An 11687-nucleotide genomic window follows, 5' to 3' on the forward strand; every position below is an offset into this window, starting at 1 on the left:
TTACTAAACTGAGAGAGTATTACTAAACTGAGGGAGTATTACTAAACCGAGAGAGTATTACTAAACTGAGAGAATATTACTAAACTGAGAGAGTATTACTAAACTGAGAGAGCTGAGAGAATATTACTAAACTGAGAGAATATTACTAAACTGAGAGAGTATTACTAAACTGGGGGAGTGTTACTAAACCGAGAGAGTATTACTAACCTGAGAGAGTATTACTAAACTGAGAGAATATTACTAAACTGTGAGAGTATTACTAAACTGCGAGAGTATTACTAACCCGAGAGAGTATTACTAAACTGAGAGAGTATTACTAAACTGAGAGAGTGTTACTAGGCTGAGATAGTATTACTCAACTGAGAGAGTATTACTAAACTGAGAGAGTGTTACTAGACTGAGAGAAATGTGAGAATATTACTAAACTGAGAGATTATTACTAACCTGAGAGAGTATTACTAAACTGAGAGAATATTACTAAACTGTGAGAGTATTACTAAACTGAGAGAGTATTACTAACCCGAGAGAGTATTACTAAACTGAGAGAGTATTACTAAACTGAGAGAGTGTTACTATACTGAGATAGTATTACTCAACTGAGAGAGTATTACTAAACTGAGAGAGTGTTACTACACTGAGAGAGTATTACTAAACTGAGAGAATATTACTAAACTGAGAGTGTATAACTAAACTGAGAGAGCTGAGAGAATATTACTAAACTGTAAGAATATTACTAAACTGAGAGAGTATTACTAAACTGAGAGAGTGTTACTAAACTGAGAGAGTGTTACTAGACTGAGAGAGTATTACTAAATTGAGAGAGTGTTACTAAACTGAGAGAGTATTACTAAACTGAGAGAGCTGAGAGAGTATTACAAGACTGAGAGAGTATTACTAAACTGAGAGAGTTTTACTAAACTGAGAAAGTACTACTAACCCGAGAGAGTATTACTAAACTGAGAGAGTATTACTAAACAGAGAGAATATTACTAAACTGAGAGAGTGTTACTAAACTGAGAGAAAATTACTCAACGGAGAGATTATTACTCAACTGAGAGAGTATTACTAAACTGAGAGAGTATTACTAAACTGAGAGAGTGTTGCTAGACTGAGATAGTATTACTAAACTGAGAGGACATAACTAAACTGAGACAGTTTTACTAAACTGAGAGAGTGTTACTAGACTGAGAGAGTATTACTAAACTGAGAGAATATTACTAACCTGAGAGAGTATTACTAAACAGAGAGAATATTACTAAACTGTGAGAGTATTATTAAACTGAGAGAGTATTACTAACCCGAGAGAGTATTACTAAACTGTGAGAGTATTACTAAACTGAGAGAGTATTACTAACCCGAGAGAGTATTACTAAAATGAGAGAGTATTACTAAACTGAGAGAGTATTACTAAACTGAGAGAGTATTACTAAACTGAGAGAGTATTACTCAACTGAGAGAGTATTACAAAACTGATAGAATATTACTCAACGGAGAGAGTGTTACTAGACTGAGAGAGTATTACTAAACTGAGAGAGTATTACTAAACTGAGAGAGCTGAGAGAGTATTACCAAACTGAGAGAATATTACTAAACTGAGAGAATATTACTAAACTGAGAGAATATTACTAAACTGAGAGAGCTGAGAGAATATTACTAAACTTTGAGAGTATTACTAAACTGAGAGAATATTACTAAACTGAGAGAGTATTACTAAACTGAGAGAGTGTTACTAAACTGAGAGAGTGTTACTAGACTGAGAGAGTATTACTAAATTGAGAGAGTGTTACTAAACTGAGAGAGTATTACTAAACTGAGAGAGCTGAGAGAGTATTACAAGACTGAGAGAGTATTACTAAACTGAGAGAGTTTTACTAAACTGAGAAAGTACTACTAACCCGAGAGAGTATTACTAAACTGAGAGAGTATTACTAAACTGAGAGAGCTGAGAGAATATTACTAAACTGAAAGAGTATTACTAAACTGAGAGAATATTACTAAACTGAGAGAGTATTACTAAACTGAGGGAGTATTACTAAACCGAGAGAGTATTACTAAACTGAGAGAATATTACTAAACTGAGAGAGTATTACTAAACTGAGAGAAATGAGAGAATATTACTAAACTGAGAGAATATTACTAAACTGAGAGAGTATTACTAAACTGGGGGAGTATTACTAAACCGAGAGAGTATTACTAACCTGAGAGAGTATTACTAAACTGAGAGAATATTACTAAACGGTGAGAGTATTACTAAACTGAGAGAGTATTACTAAACTGAGAGAGTATTACTAAACTGAGAGAGTGTTACTAGACTGAGATAGTATTACTCAACTGAGAGAGTATTACTAAACTGAGAGAGTGTTACTAGACTGAGAGAGTATTACTAAACTGAGAGAATATTACTAAACTGAGAGAGTATAACTAAACTGAGAGAGCTGAGAGAATATTACTAAACTGAGAGAATATTACTAAACTGAGAGAGTATTACTAAACTGAGAGAGTGTTACTAAACTGAGAGAGTGTTACTAGACTGAGAGAGTATTACTAAATTGAGAGAGTGTTACTAAACTGAGAGAGTATTACTAAACTGAGAGAGCTGAGAGAGTATTACAAGACTGAGAGAGTATTACTAAACTGAGAGAGTTTTACTAAACTGAGAAAGTACTACTAACCCGAGAGAGTATTACTAAACTGAGAGAGTATTACTAAACTGAGAGAGCTGAGAGAATATTACTAAACTGAAAGAGTATTACTAAACTGAGAGAATATTACTAAACTGAGAGAGTATTACTAAACTGAGAGAGTATTACTAAACTGAGAGAGTTTTACTAGACTGAGATAGTATTACTCAACTGAGAGAGTATTACTAAACTGAGAGAGTGTTACTAGACTGAGAGAGTATTACTACACTTAGAGAATATTACTAAACTGACAGAGTATTACTAAACTGAGGGAGTATTACTAAACCGAGAGAGTATTACTAAACTGAGGGAGTATTACTAAACCGAGAGAGTATTACAAAACTGAGAGAAATTAGAGAATATTACTAAACTGAGAGAATATTACTAAACTGAGAGAGTATTACTAAACTGAGAGAGCTGAGAGAATATTACTAAACTGAGAGAGAATTACTAAACTGAGAGAATATTACTAAACTGTGAGAGTATTACTAAACTGAGAGAGTATTACTAACCCGAGAGAGTATTACTAAACTGAGAGAGTATTACTAAACTGAGAGAGTGTTACTAGACTGAGATAGTATTACTCAACTGAGAGAGTATTACTAAACTGAGAGAGTGTTACTAGACTGAGAGAGTATTACTAAACTGAGAGAATATTACTAAACTGAGAGAGTATAACTAAACTGAGAGAGCTGAGAGAATATTACTAAACTGAGAGAATATTACTAAACTGAGAGAGTATTACTAAACTGAGAGAGTGTTACTACATTTAACATTTTTACATTTAAGTCATTTAGCAGACGCTCTTATCCAGAGCGACTACAAATTGGAAAGTTCGACATATTCGTCCTGGTCCCCCCGTGGGAATTGAACCCACAACCCTGGCGTTGCAAGCGCCATGCTCTACCAACTGAGCCACACGGGACCACAAAACTGAGAGAGTATATTACTAAACGGAGAGAATATTACTAAATGGAGAGAGTATTACTAAACTGAGAGAATATTACTAAACTGAGAGAGTATTACTAAACTGAGAGAGTGTTACTAAACTGAGAGAAAATTACTCAACGGAGAGATTATTACTCAACTGAGAGAGTATTACTAAACTGAGAGAGTATTACTAAACTGAGAGAGTGTTGCTAGACTGAGATAGTATTACTAAACTGAGAGGATATAACTAAACTGAGACAGTTTTACTAAACTGAGAGAGTGTTACTAGACTGAGAGAATATTACTAGACTGAGAGAGTATTACTAAATTGAGAGAGTGTTACTAAACTGAGAGAGTATTACTAAACTGAGAGAGCTGGGAGAGTATTACAAGACTGAGAGTATTACTAAACAGAGAGAATATTACTAAACTGTGAGAGTATTATTACACTGAGAGAGTATTACTAACCCGAGAGAGTATTACTAAACTGTGAGAGTATTACTAAACAGAGAGTATTACTAACCCGAGAGAGTATTACCAAACTGAGAGAGTATTACTAAACTGAGAGAGTATTACTCAACTGAGAGAGTATTACAAAACTGATAGAATATTACTCAACGGAGAGAGTGTTACTAGACTGAGAGAGTATTACTAAACTGAGAGAGTGTTACTAAACTGAGAGAGTATTACTAAACTGAGAGAGCTGAGAGAGTATTACCAAACTGAGAGAATATTACTAAACTGAGAGAATATTACTAAACTGAGAGAATATTACTAAACTGAGAGAGCTGAGAGAATATTACTAAACTGAGAGAGTATTACTAAACTGAGAGAATATTACTAAACTGAGAGAGTATTACTAACCTGAGAGAGTATTACTAAACTGAGAGAATATTACTAAACTGAGAGAGTATTACTAAACTGAGAGAGCTGAGAGAATATTACTAAACTGAGCGAATATTACTAAACTGAGAGAGTATTACTAAACTGAGGGAGTATTACTAAACCGAGAGAGTATTACTAAACTGAGAGAATATTACTAAACTGAGAGAGTATTACTAAACTGAGAGAGCTGAGAGAATATTACTAAACTGTGAGAGTATTACTAAACTGAGAGAGCATTACTAAACTGGGGGAGTGTTACTAAACCGAGAGAGTATTACTAACCTGAGAGAGTATTACTAAACTGAGAGAATATTACTAAACTGTGAGAGTATTACTAAACTGAGAGAGTATTACTAACCCGAGAGAGTATTACTAAACTGAGAGAGTATTACTAAACTGAGAGAGTGTTACTAGACTGAGATAGTATTACTCAACTGAGAGAGTATTACTAAACTGAGAGAGTGTTACTAGACTGAGAGAAATGAGAGAATATTACTAAACTGAGAGATTATTACTAACCTGGGAGAGTATTACTAAACTGAGAGAATATTACTAAACTGTGAGAGTATTACTAAACTGAGAGAGTATTACTAACCCGAGAGAGTATTACTAAACTGAGAGAGTATTACTAAACTGAGAGAGTATTACTAACCCGAGAGAGTATTACTAAACTGAGAGAGTATTACTAAACTGAGAGAGTGTTACTAGACTGAGATAGTATTACTCAACTGAGAGAGTATTACTAAACTGAGAGAGTGTTACTAGACTGAGAGAAATGAGAGAATATTACTAAACTGAGAGATTATTACTAACCTGAGAGAGTATTACTAAACTGAGAGAATATTACTAAACTGTGAGAGTATTACTAAACTGAGAGAGTATTACTAACCCGAGAGAGTATTACTAAACTGAGAGAGTATTACTAAACTGAGAGAGCTGAGAGAGTATTACAAGACTGAGAGAGTATTACTAAACTGAGAGAGTTTTACTAAACTGAGAAAGTACTACTAACCCGAGAGAGTATTACTAAACTGAGAGAGTATTACTAAACTGAGAGAGCTGAGAGAATATTACTAAACTGAAAGAGTATTACTAAACTGAGAGAATATTACTAAACTGAGAGAGTATTACTAAACTGAGAGAGTATCACTAAACTGAGAGAGTTTTACTAGACTGAGATAGTATTACTCAACTGAGAGAGTATTACTAAACTGAGAGAGTGTTACTAGACTGAGAGAGTATTACTACACTTAGAGAATATTACTAAACTGACAGAGTATTACTAAACTGAGGGAGTATTACTAAACCGAGAGAGTATTACTAAACTGAGGGAGTATTACTAAACCGAGAGAGTATTACAAAACTGAGAGAAATTAGAGAATATTACTAAACTGAGAGAATATTACTAAACTGAGAGAGTATTACTAAACCGAGAGAGTATTACTAACCTGAGAGAGAATTACTAAACTGAGAGAATATTACTAAACTGTGAGAGTATTACTAAACTGAGAGAGTATTACTAACCCGAGAGAGTATTACTAAACTGAGAGAGTATTACTAAACTGAGAGACTGTTACTAGACTGAGATAGTATTACTCAACTGAGAGAGTATTACTAAACTGAGAGAGTGTTACTAGACTGAGAGAGTATTACTAAACTGAGAGAACTGAGAGAATATTACTAAACTGAGAGAATATTACTAAACTGAGAGAATATTACTAAACTGAGAGAGTATTACTAAACTGAGAGAGTATTACTAAACTGAGAGAGTATTACTAAACTGAGAGAGTATTACTAAACTGAGAGAGTGTTACTAGACTGAGATAGTATTACTCAACTGAGAGAGTATTACTAAACTGAGAGAGTGTTACTAGACTGAGAGAAATGTGAGAATATTACTAAACTGAGAGATTATTACTAACCTGAGAGAGTATTACTAAACTGAGAGAATATTACTAAACTGTGAGAGTATTACTAAACTGAGAGAGTATTACTAACCCGAGAGAGTATTACTAAACTGAGAGAGTATTACTAAACTGAGAGAGTATTACTAACCCGAGAGAGTATTACTAAACTGAGAGAGTATTACTAAACTGAGAGAGTGTTACTAGACTGAGATAGTATTACTCAACTGAGAGAGTATTACTAAACTGAGAGAGTGTTACTAGACTGAGAGAGTATTACTAAACTGAGAGAATATTACTAAACTGAGAGTGTATAACTAAACTGAGAGAGCTGAGAGAATATTACTAAACTGTAAGAATATTACTAAACTGAGAGAGTATTACTAAACTGAGAGAGTATTACTAAACTGAGAGAGTATTACTAGACTGAGAGAGTATTACTAAACTGAGAGAAAGTACTACTAACCCGAGAGAGTATTACTAAACTGAGAGAGTATTACTAAACAGAGAGAATATTACTAAACTGAGAGAGTATTACTAAACTGAGAGAGTATTACTAGACCCGAGAGATTATTACTAAACTGATGAGAAGTATTACTAAACTGAGAGAGTATTACTAAACTGAGAGAGTATTACTAAACTGAGAGAGTATTACTAAACTGAGAGAGTATTACTAAACTGAGAGAGTATTACTAAACTGAGAGAGCTGAGAGAGTATTACAAGACTGAGAGTATTACTAAACAGAGAGAATGTTACTAAACTGTGAGAGTATTATTACACTGAGAGAGTATTACTAACCCGAGAGAGTATTACTAAACTGTGAGAGTATTACTAAACTGAGAGAGTATTACTAACCCGAGAGAGTATTACCAAACTGAGAGAGTATTACTAAACTGAGAGAGTATTACTCAACTGAGAGAGTATTACAAAACTGATAGAATATTACTCAACGGAGAGAGTGTTACTAGACTGAGAGAGTATTACTAAACTGAGAGAGTGTTACTAAACTGAGAGAGTATTACTAAACTGAGAGAGCTGAGAGAGTATTACCACACTGAGAGAATATTACTAAACTGAGAGAATATTACTAAACTGAGAGAGTATTACTAAACTGAGAGAGCTGAGAGAATATTACTAAACTGAGAGAGTATTACTAAACTGAGAGAATATTACTAAACTGAGAGAGTATTACTAACCTGAGAGAGTATTACTAAACTGAGAGAATATTACTAAACTGAGAGAGTATTACTAAACTGAGAGAGCTGAGAGAATATTACTAAACTGAGCGAATATTACTAAACTGAGAGAGTATTACTAAACTGAGGGAGTATTACTAAACCGAGAGAGTATTACTAAACTGAGAGAATATTACTAAACTGAGAGAGTATTACTAAACTGAGAGAGCTGAGAGAATATTACTAAACTGAGAGAGTATTACTAAACTGAGAGAGTATTACTAAACTGGGGGAGTGTTACTAAACCGAGAGAGTATTACTAACCTGAGAGAGTATTACTAAACTGAGAGAATATTACTAAACTGTGAGAGTATTACTAAACTGAGAGAGTATTACTAACCCGAGAGAGTATTACTAAACTGAGAGAGTATTACTAAACTGAGAGAGTGTTACTAGACTGAGATAGTATTACTCAACTGAGAGAGTATTACTAAACTGAGAGAGTGTTACTAGACTGAGAGAAATGAGAGAATATTACTAAACTGAGAGATTATTACTAACCTGAGAGAGTATTACTAAACTGAGAGAATATTACTAAACTGTGAGAGTATTACTAAACTGAGAGAGTATTACTAACCCGAGAGAGTATTACTAAACTGAGAGAGTATTACTAAACTGAGAGAGTGTTACTATACTGAGATAGTATTACTCAACTGAGAGAGTATTACTAAACTGAGAGAGTGTTACTACACTGAGAGAGTATTACTAAACTGAGAGAATATTACTAAACTGAGAGTGTATAACTAAACTGAGAGAGCTGAGAGAATATTACTAAACTGTAAGAATATTACTAAACTGAGAGAGTATTACTAAACTGAGAGAGTGTTACTAAACTGAGAGAGTGTTACTAGACTGAGAGAGTATTACTAAATTGAGAGAGTGTTACTAAACTGAGAGAGTATTACTAAACTGAGAGAGCTGAGAGAGTATTACAAGACTGAGAGAGTATTACTAAACTGAGAGAGTTTTACTAAACTGAGAAAGTACTACTAACCCGAGAGAGTATTACTAAACTGAGAGAGTATTACTAAACAGAGAGAATATTACTAAACTGAGAGAGTGTTACTAAACTGAGAGAAAATTACTCAACGGAGAGATTATTACTCAACTGAGAGAGTATTACTAAACTGAGAGAGTATTACTAAACTGAGAGAGTGTTGCTAGACTGAGATAGTATTACTAAACTGAGAGAGTATTACTAAACTGAGAGAGTATTACTAAACTGAGAGAGTATTACTATTACTAAACTGAGAGAATATTACTAAACTGAGAGAGTATTACTAAACTGAGAGAATATTACTAAACTGAGAGTGTATTACTAAACTGAGAGAGCTGAGAGAATATTACTAAACTGAGAGAATATTACTAAACTGAGAGAGTATTACTAAACTGAGAGAGTATTACTAAACTGAGAGAGTGTTACTAGACTGAGAGAGTATTACTAAATTGAGAGAGTGTTACTAAACTGAGAGAGTATTACTAAACTGAGAGGATATAACTAAACTGAGACAGTTTTACTAAACTGAGAGAGTGTTACTAGACTGAGAGAGTATTACTAAACAGAGAGAATATTACTAAACTGTGAGAGTATTATTAAACTGAGAGAGTATTACTAACCCGAGAGATTATTACTAAACTGTGAGAGTATTACGAAACTGAGAGAGTATTACTAAACTGAGAGAGTATTACTAAACTGAGAGAGTATTACTAAACTGAGAGAGTATTACTAAACTGAGAGAGTACTACTAAACTGAGAGAGTATTACTCAACTGAGAGAGTATTACAAAACTGATAGAATATTACTCAACGGAGAGAGTGTTACTAGACTGAGAGAGTATTACTAAACTGAGAGAGTGTTACTAAACTGAGAGAGTATTACTAAACTGAGAGAGCTGAGAGAGTATTACCAAACTGAGAGAATATTACTAAACTGAGAGAATATTACTAAACTGAGAGAGTATTACTAAACTGAGAGAATATTACTAAACTGAGAGAGTATTACTAAACTGAGAGAGTATTACTAAACTGAGAGAATATTACTAAACTGAGAGAGTATTACTAAACTGAGAGAGCTGAGAGAATATTACTAAACTGAGAGAATATTACTAAACTGAGAGAGTATTACTAAACTGAGAGAATATTACTAAACTGAGAGAGTATTACTAAACTGAGAGAGTATTACTAAACTGAGAGAATATTACTAAACTGAGAGAGTCTTACTAAACTGAGAGAGCTGAGAGAATATTACTAAACTGAGAGAATATTACTAAACTGAGAGAGTATTACTAAACTGAGGGAGTATTACTAAACCGAGAGAGTATTACTAACCTGAGAGAGTATTACTAAACTGAGAGAATATTACTAAACTGAGAGAGTATTACTACACTGAGAGAATATTACTAAACTGAGAGAGTATTACTAAACTGAGAGAGTATTACTAAACTGAGAGAATATTACTAAACTGAGAGAGTATTACTAAACTGAGAGAGCTGAGAGAATATTACTAAACTGAGAGAATATTACTAAACTGAGAGAGTATTACTAAACTGATAGAATATTACTCAACGGAGAGAGTGTTACTAGACTGAGAGAGTATTACATAACTGAGAGAGTGTTACTAAACTGAGAGAGTATTACTAAACTGAGAGAGCTGAGAGAGTATTACCAAACTGAGAGAATATTACTAAACTGAGAGAATATTACTAAACTGAGAGAATATTACTAAACTGAGAGAGCTGAGAGAATATTACTAAACTGAGAGAGTATTACTAAACTGAGAGAATATTACTAAACTGAGAGAGTATTACTAAACTGAGAGAGTATTACTAAACTGAGAGAATATTACTAAACTGAGAGAGTATTACTAAACTGAGAGAGCTGAGAGAATATTACTAAACTGAGCGAATATTACTAAACTGAGAGAGTATTACTAAACTGAGGGAGTATTACTAAACCGAGAGAGTATTACTAAACTGAGAGAATATTACTAAACTGTGAGAGTATTACTAAACTGAGAGAGTATTACTAACCCGAGAGAATATTACTAAACTGAGAGAATATTACTAAACTGAGAGAATATTACTAAACTGAGAGAGTATTACTCAACTGAGAGAGTATTACTAAACTGAGAGAGTGTTACTAGACTGAGAGAGTATTACTAAACTTAGAGTATATTACTAAACTGAGAGAGTATTACTAAACTGAGAGAGCTGAGAGAATATTACTAAACTGAGCGAATATTACTAAACTGAGAGAGTATTACTAAACTGAGGGAGTATTACTAAACCGAGAGAGTATTACTAAACTGAGAGAATATTACTAAACTGAGAGAGTTTTACTAAACTGAGAGAGCTGAGAGAATATTACTAAACTGTAAGAATATTACTAAACTGAGAGAGTATTACTAAACTGAGAGAGTGTTACTAAACTGAGAGAGTATTACTAGACTGAGAGAGTATTACTAAATTGAGAGAGTGTTACTAAACTGAGAGAGTATTACTAAACTGAGAGGATATAACTAAACTGAGACAGTTTTACTAAACTGAGAGAGTGTTACTAGACTGAGAGAGTATTACTAAACAGAGAGAATATTACTAAACTGTGAGAGTATTATTAAACTGAGAGAGTATTACTAACCCGAGAGATTATTACTAAACTGTGAGAGTATTACGAAACTGAGAGAGTATTACTAACCCGAGAGAGTATTACTAAACTGAGAGAGTATTACTAAACTGAGAGAGTATTACTAAACTGAGAGAGTACTACTAAACTGAGAGAGTATTACTCAACTGAGAGAGTATTACAAAACTGATAGAATATTACTCAACGGAGAGAGTGTTACTAGACTGAGAGAGTATTACTAAACTGAGAGAGTGTTACTAAACTGAGAGAGTATTACTAAACTGAGAGAGCTGAGAGAGTATTACCAAACTGAGAGAATATTACTAAACTGAGAGAATATTACTAAACTGAGAGAATATTACTAAACTGAGAGAGTATTACTAAACTGAGAGAATATTACTAAACTGAGAGAGTATTACTAAACTGAGAG

The 11687-nt window shown here is 33.4% G+C and overlaps 1 non-coding gene across 1 annotated transcript; it reads right to left on the bottom strand.

Moving 5' to 3' along the window:
• Nucleotides 1-3531: 3531 nt before the first annotated feature.
• Nucleotides 3532-3608, bottom strand: trnaa-ugc (transfer RNA alanine (anticodon UGC)). The gene has a single exon. It is a non-coding gene; the product is annotated as a tRNA-Ala (tRNA).
• Nucleotides 3609-11687: the final 8079 nt, after the last annotated feature.

Source organism: Salvelinus alpinus, unplaced genomic scaffold, assembly GCF_045679555.1.
Source record: "Salvelinus alpinus unplaced genomic scaffold, SLU_Salpinus.1 scaffold_73, whole genome shotgun sequence".
Classification (NCBI taxonomy): Eukaryota; Metazoa; Chordata; class Actinopteri; order Salmoniformes; family Salmonidae; genus Salvelinus; species Salvelinus alpinus.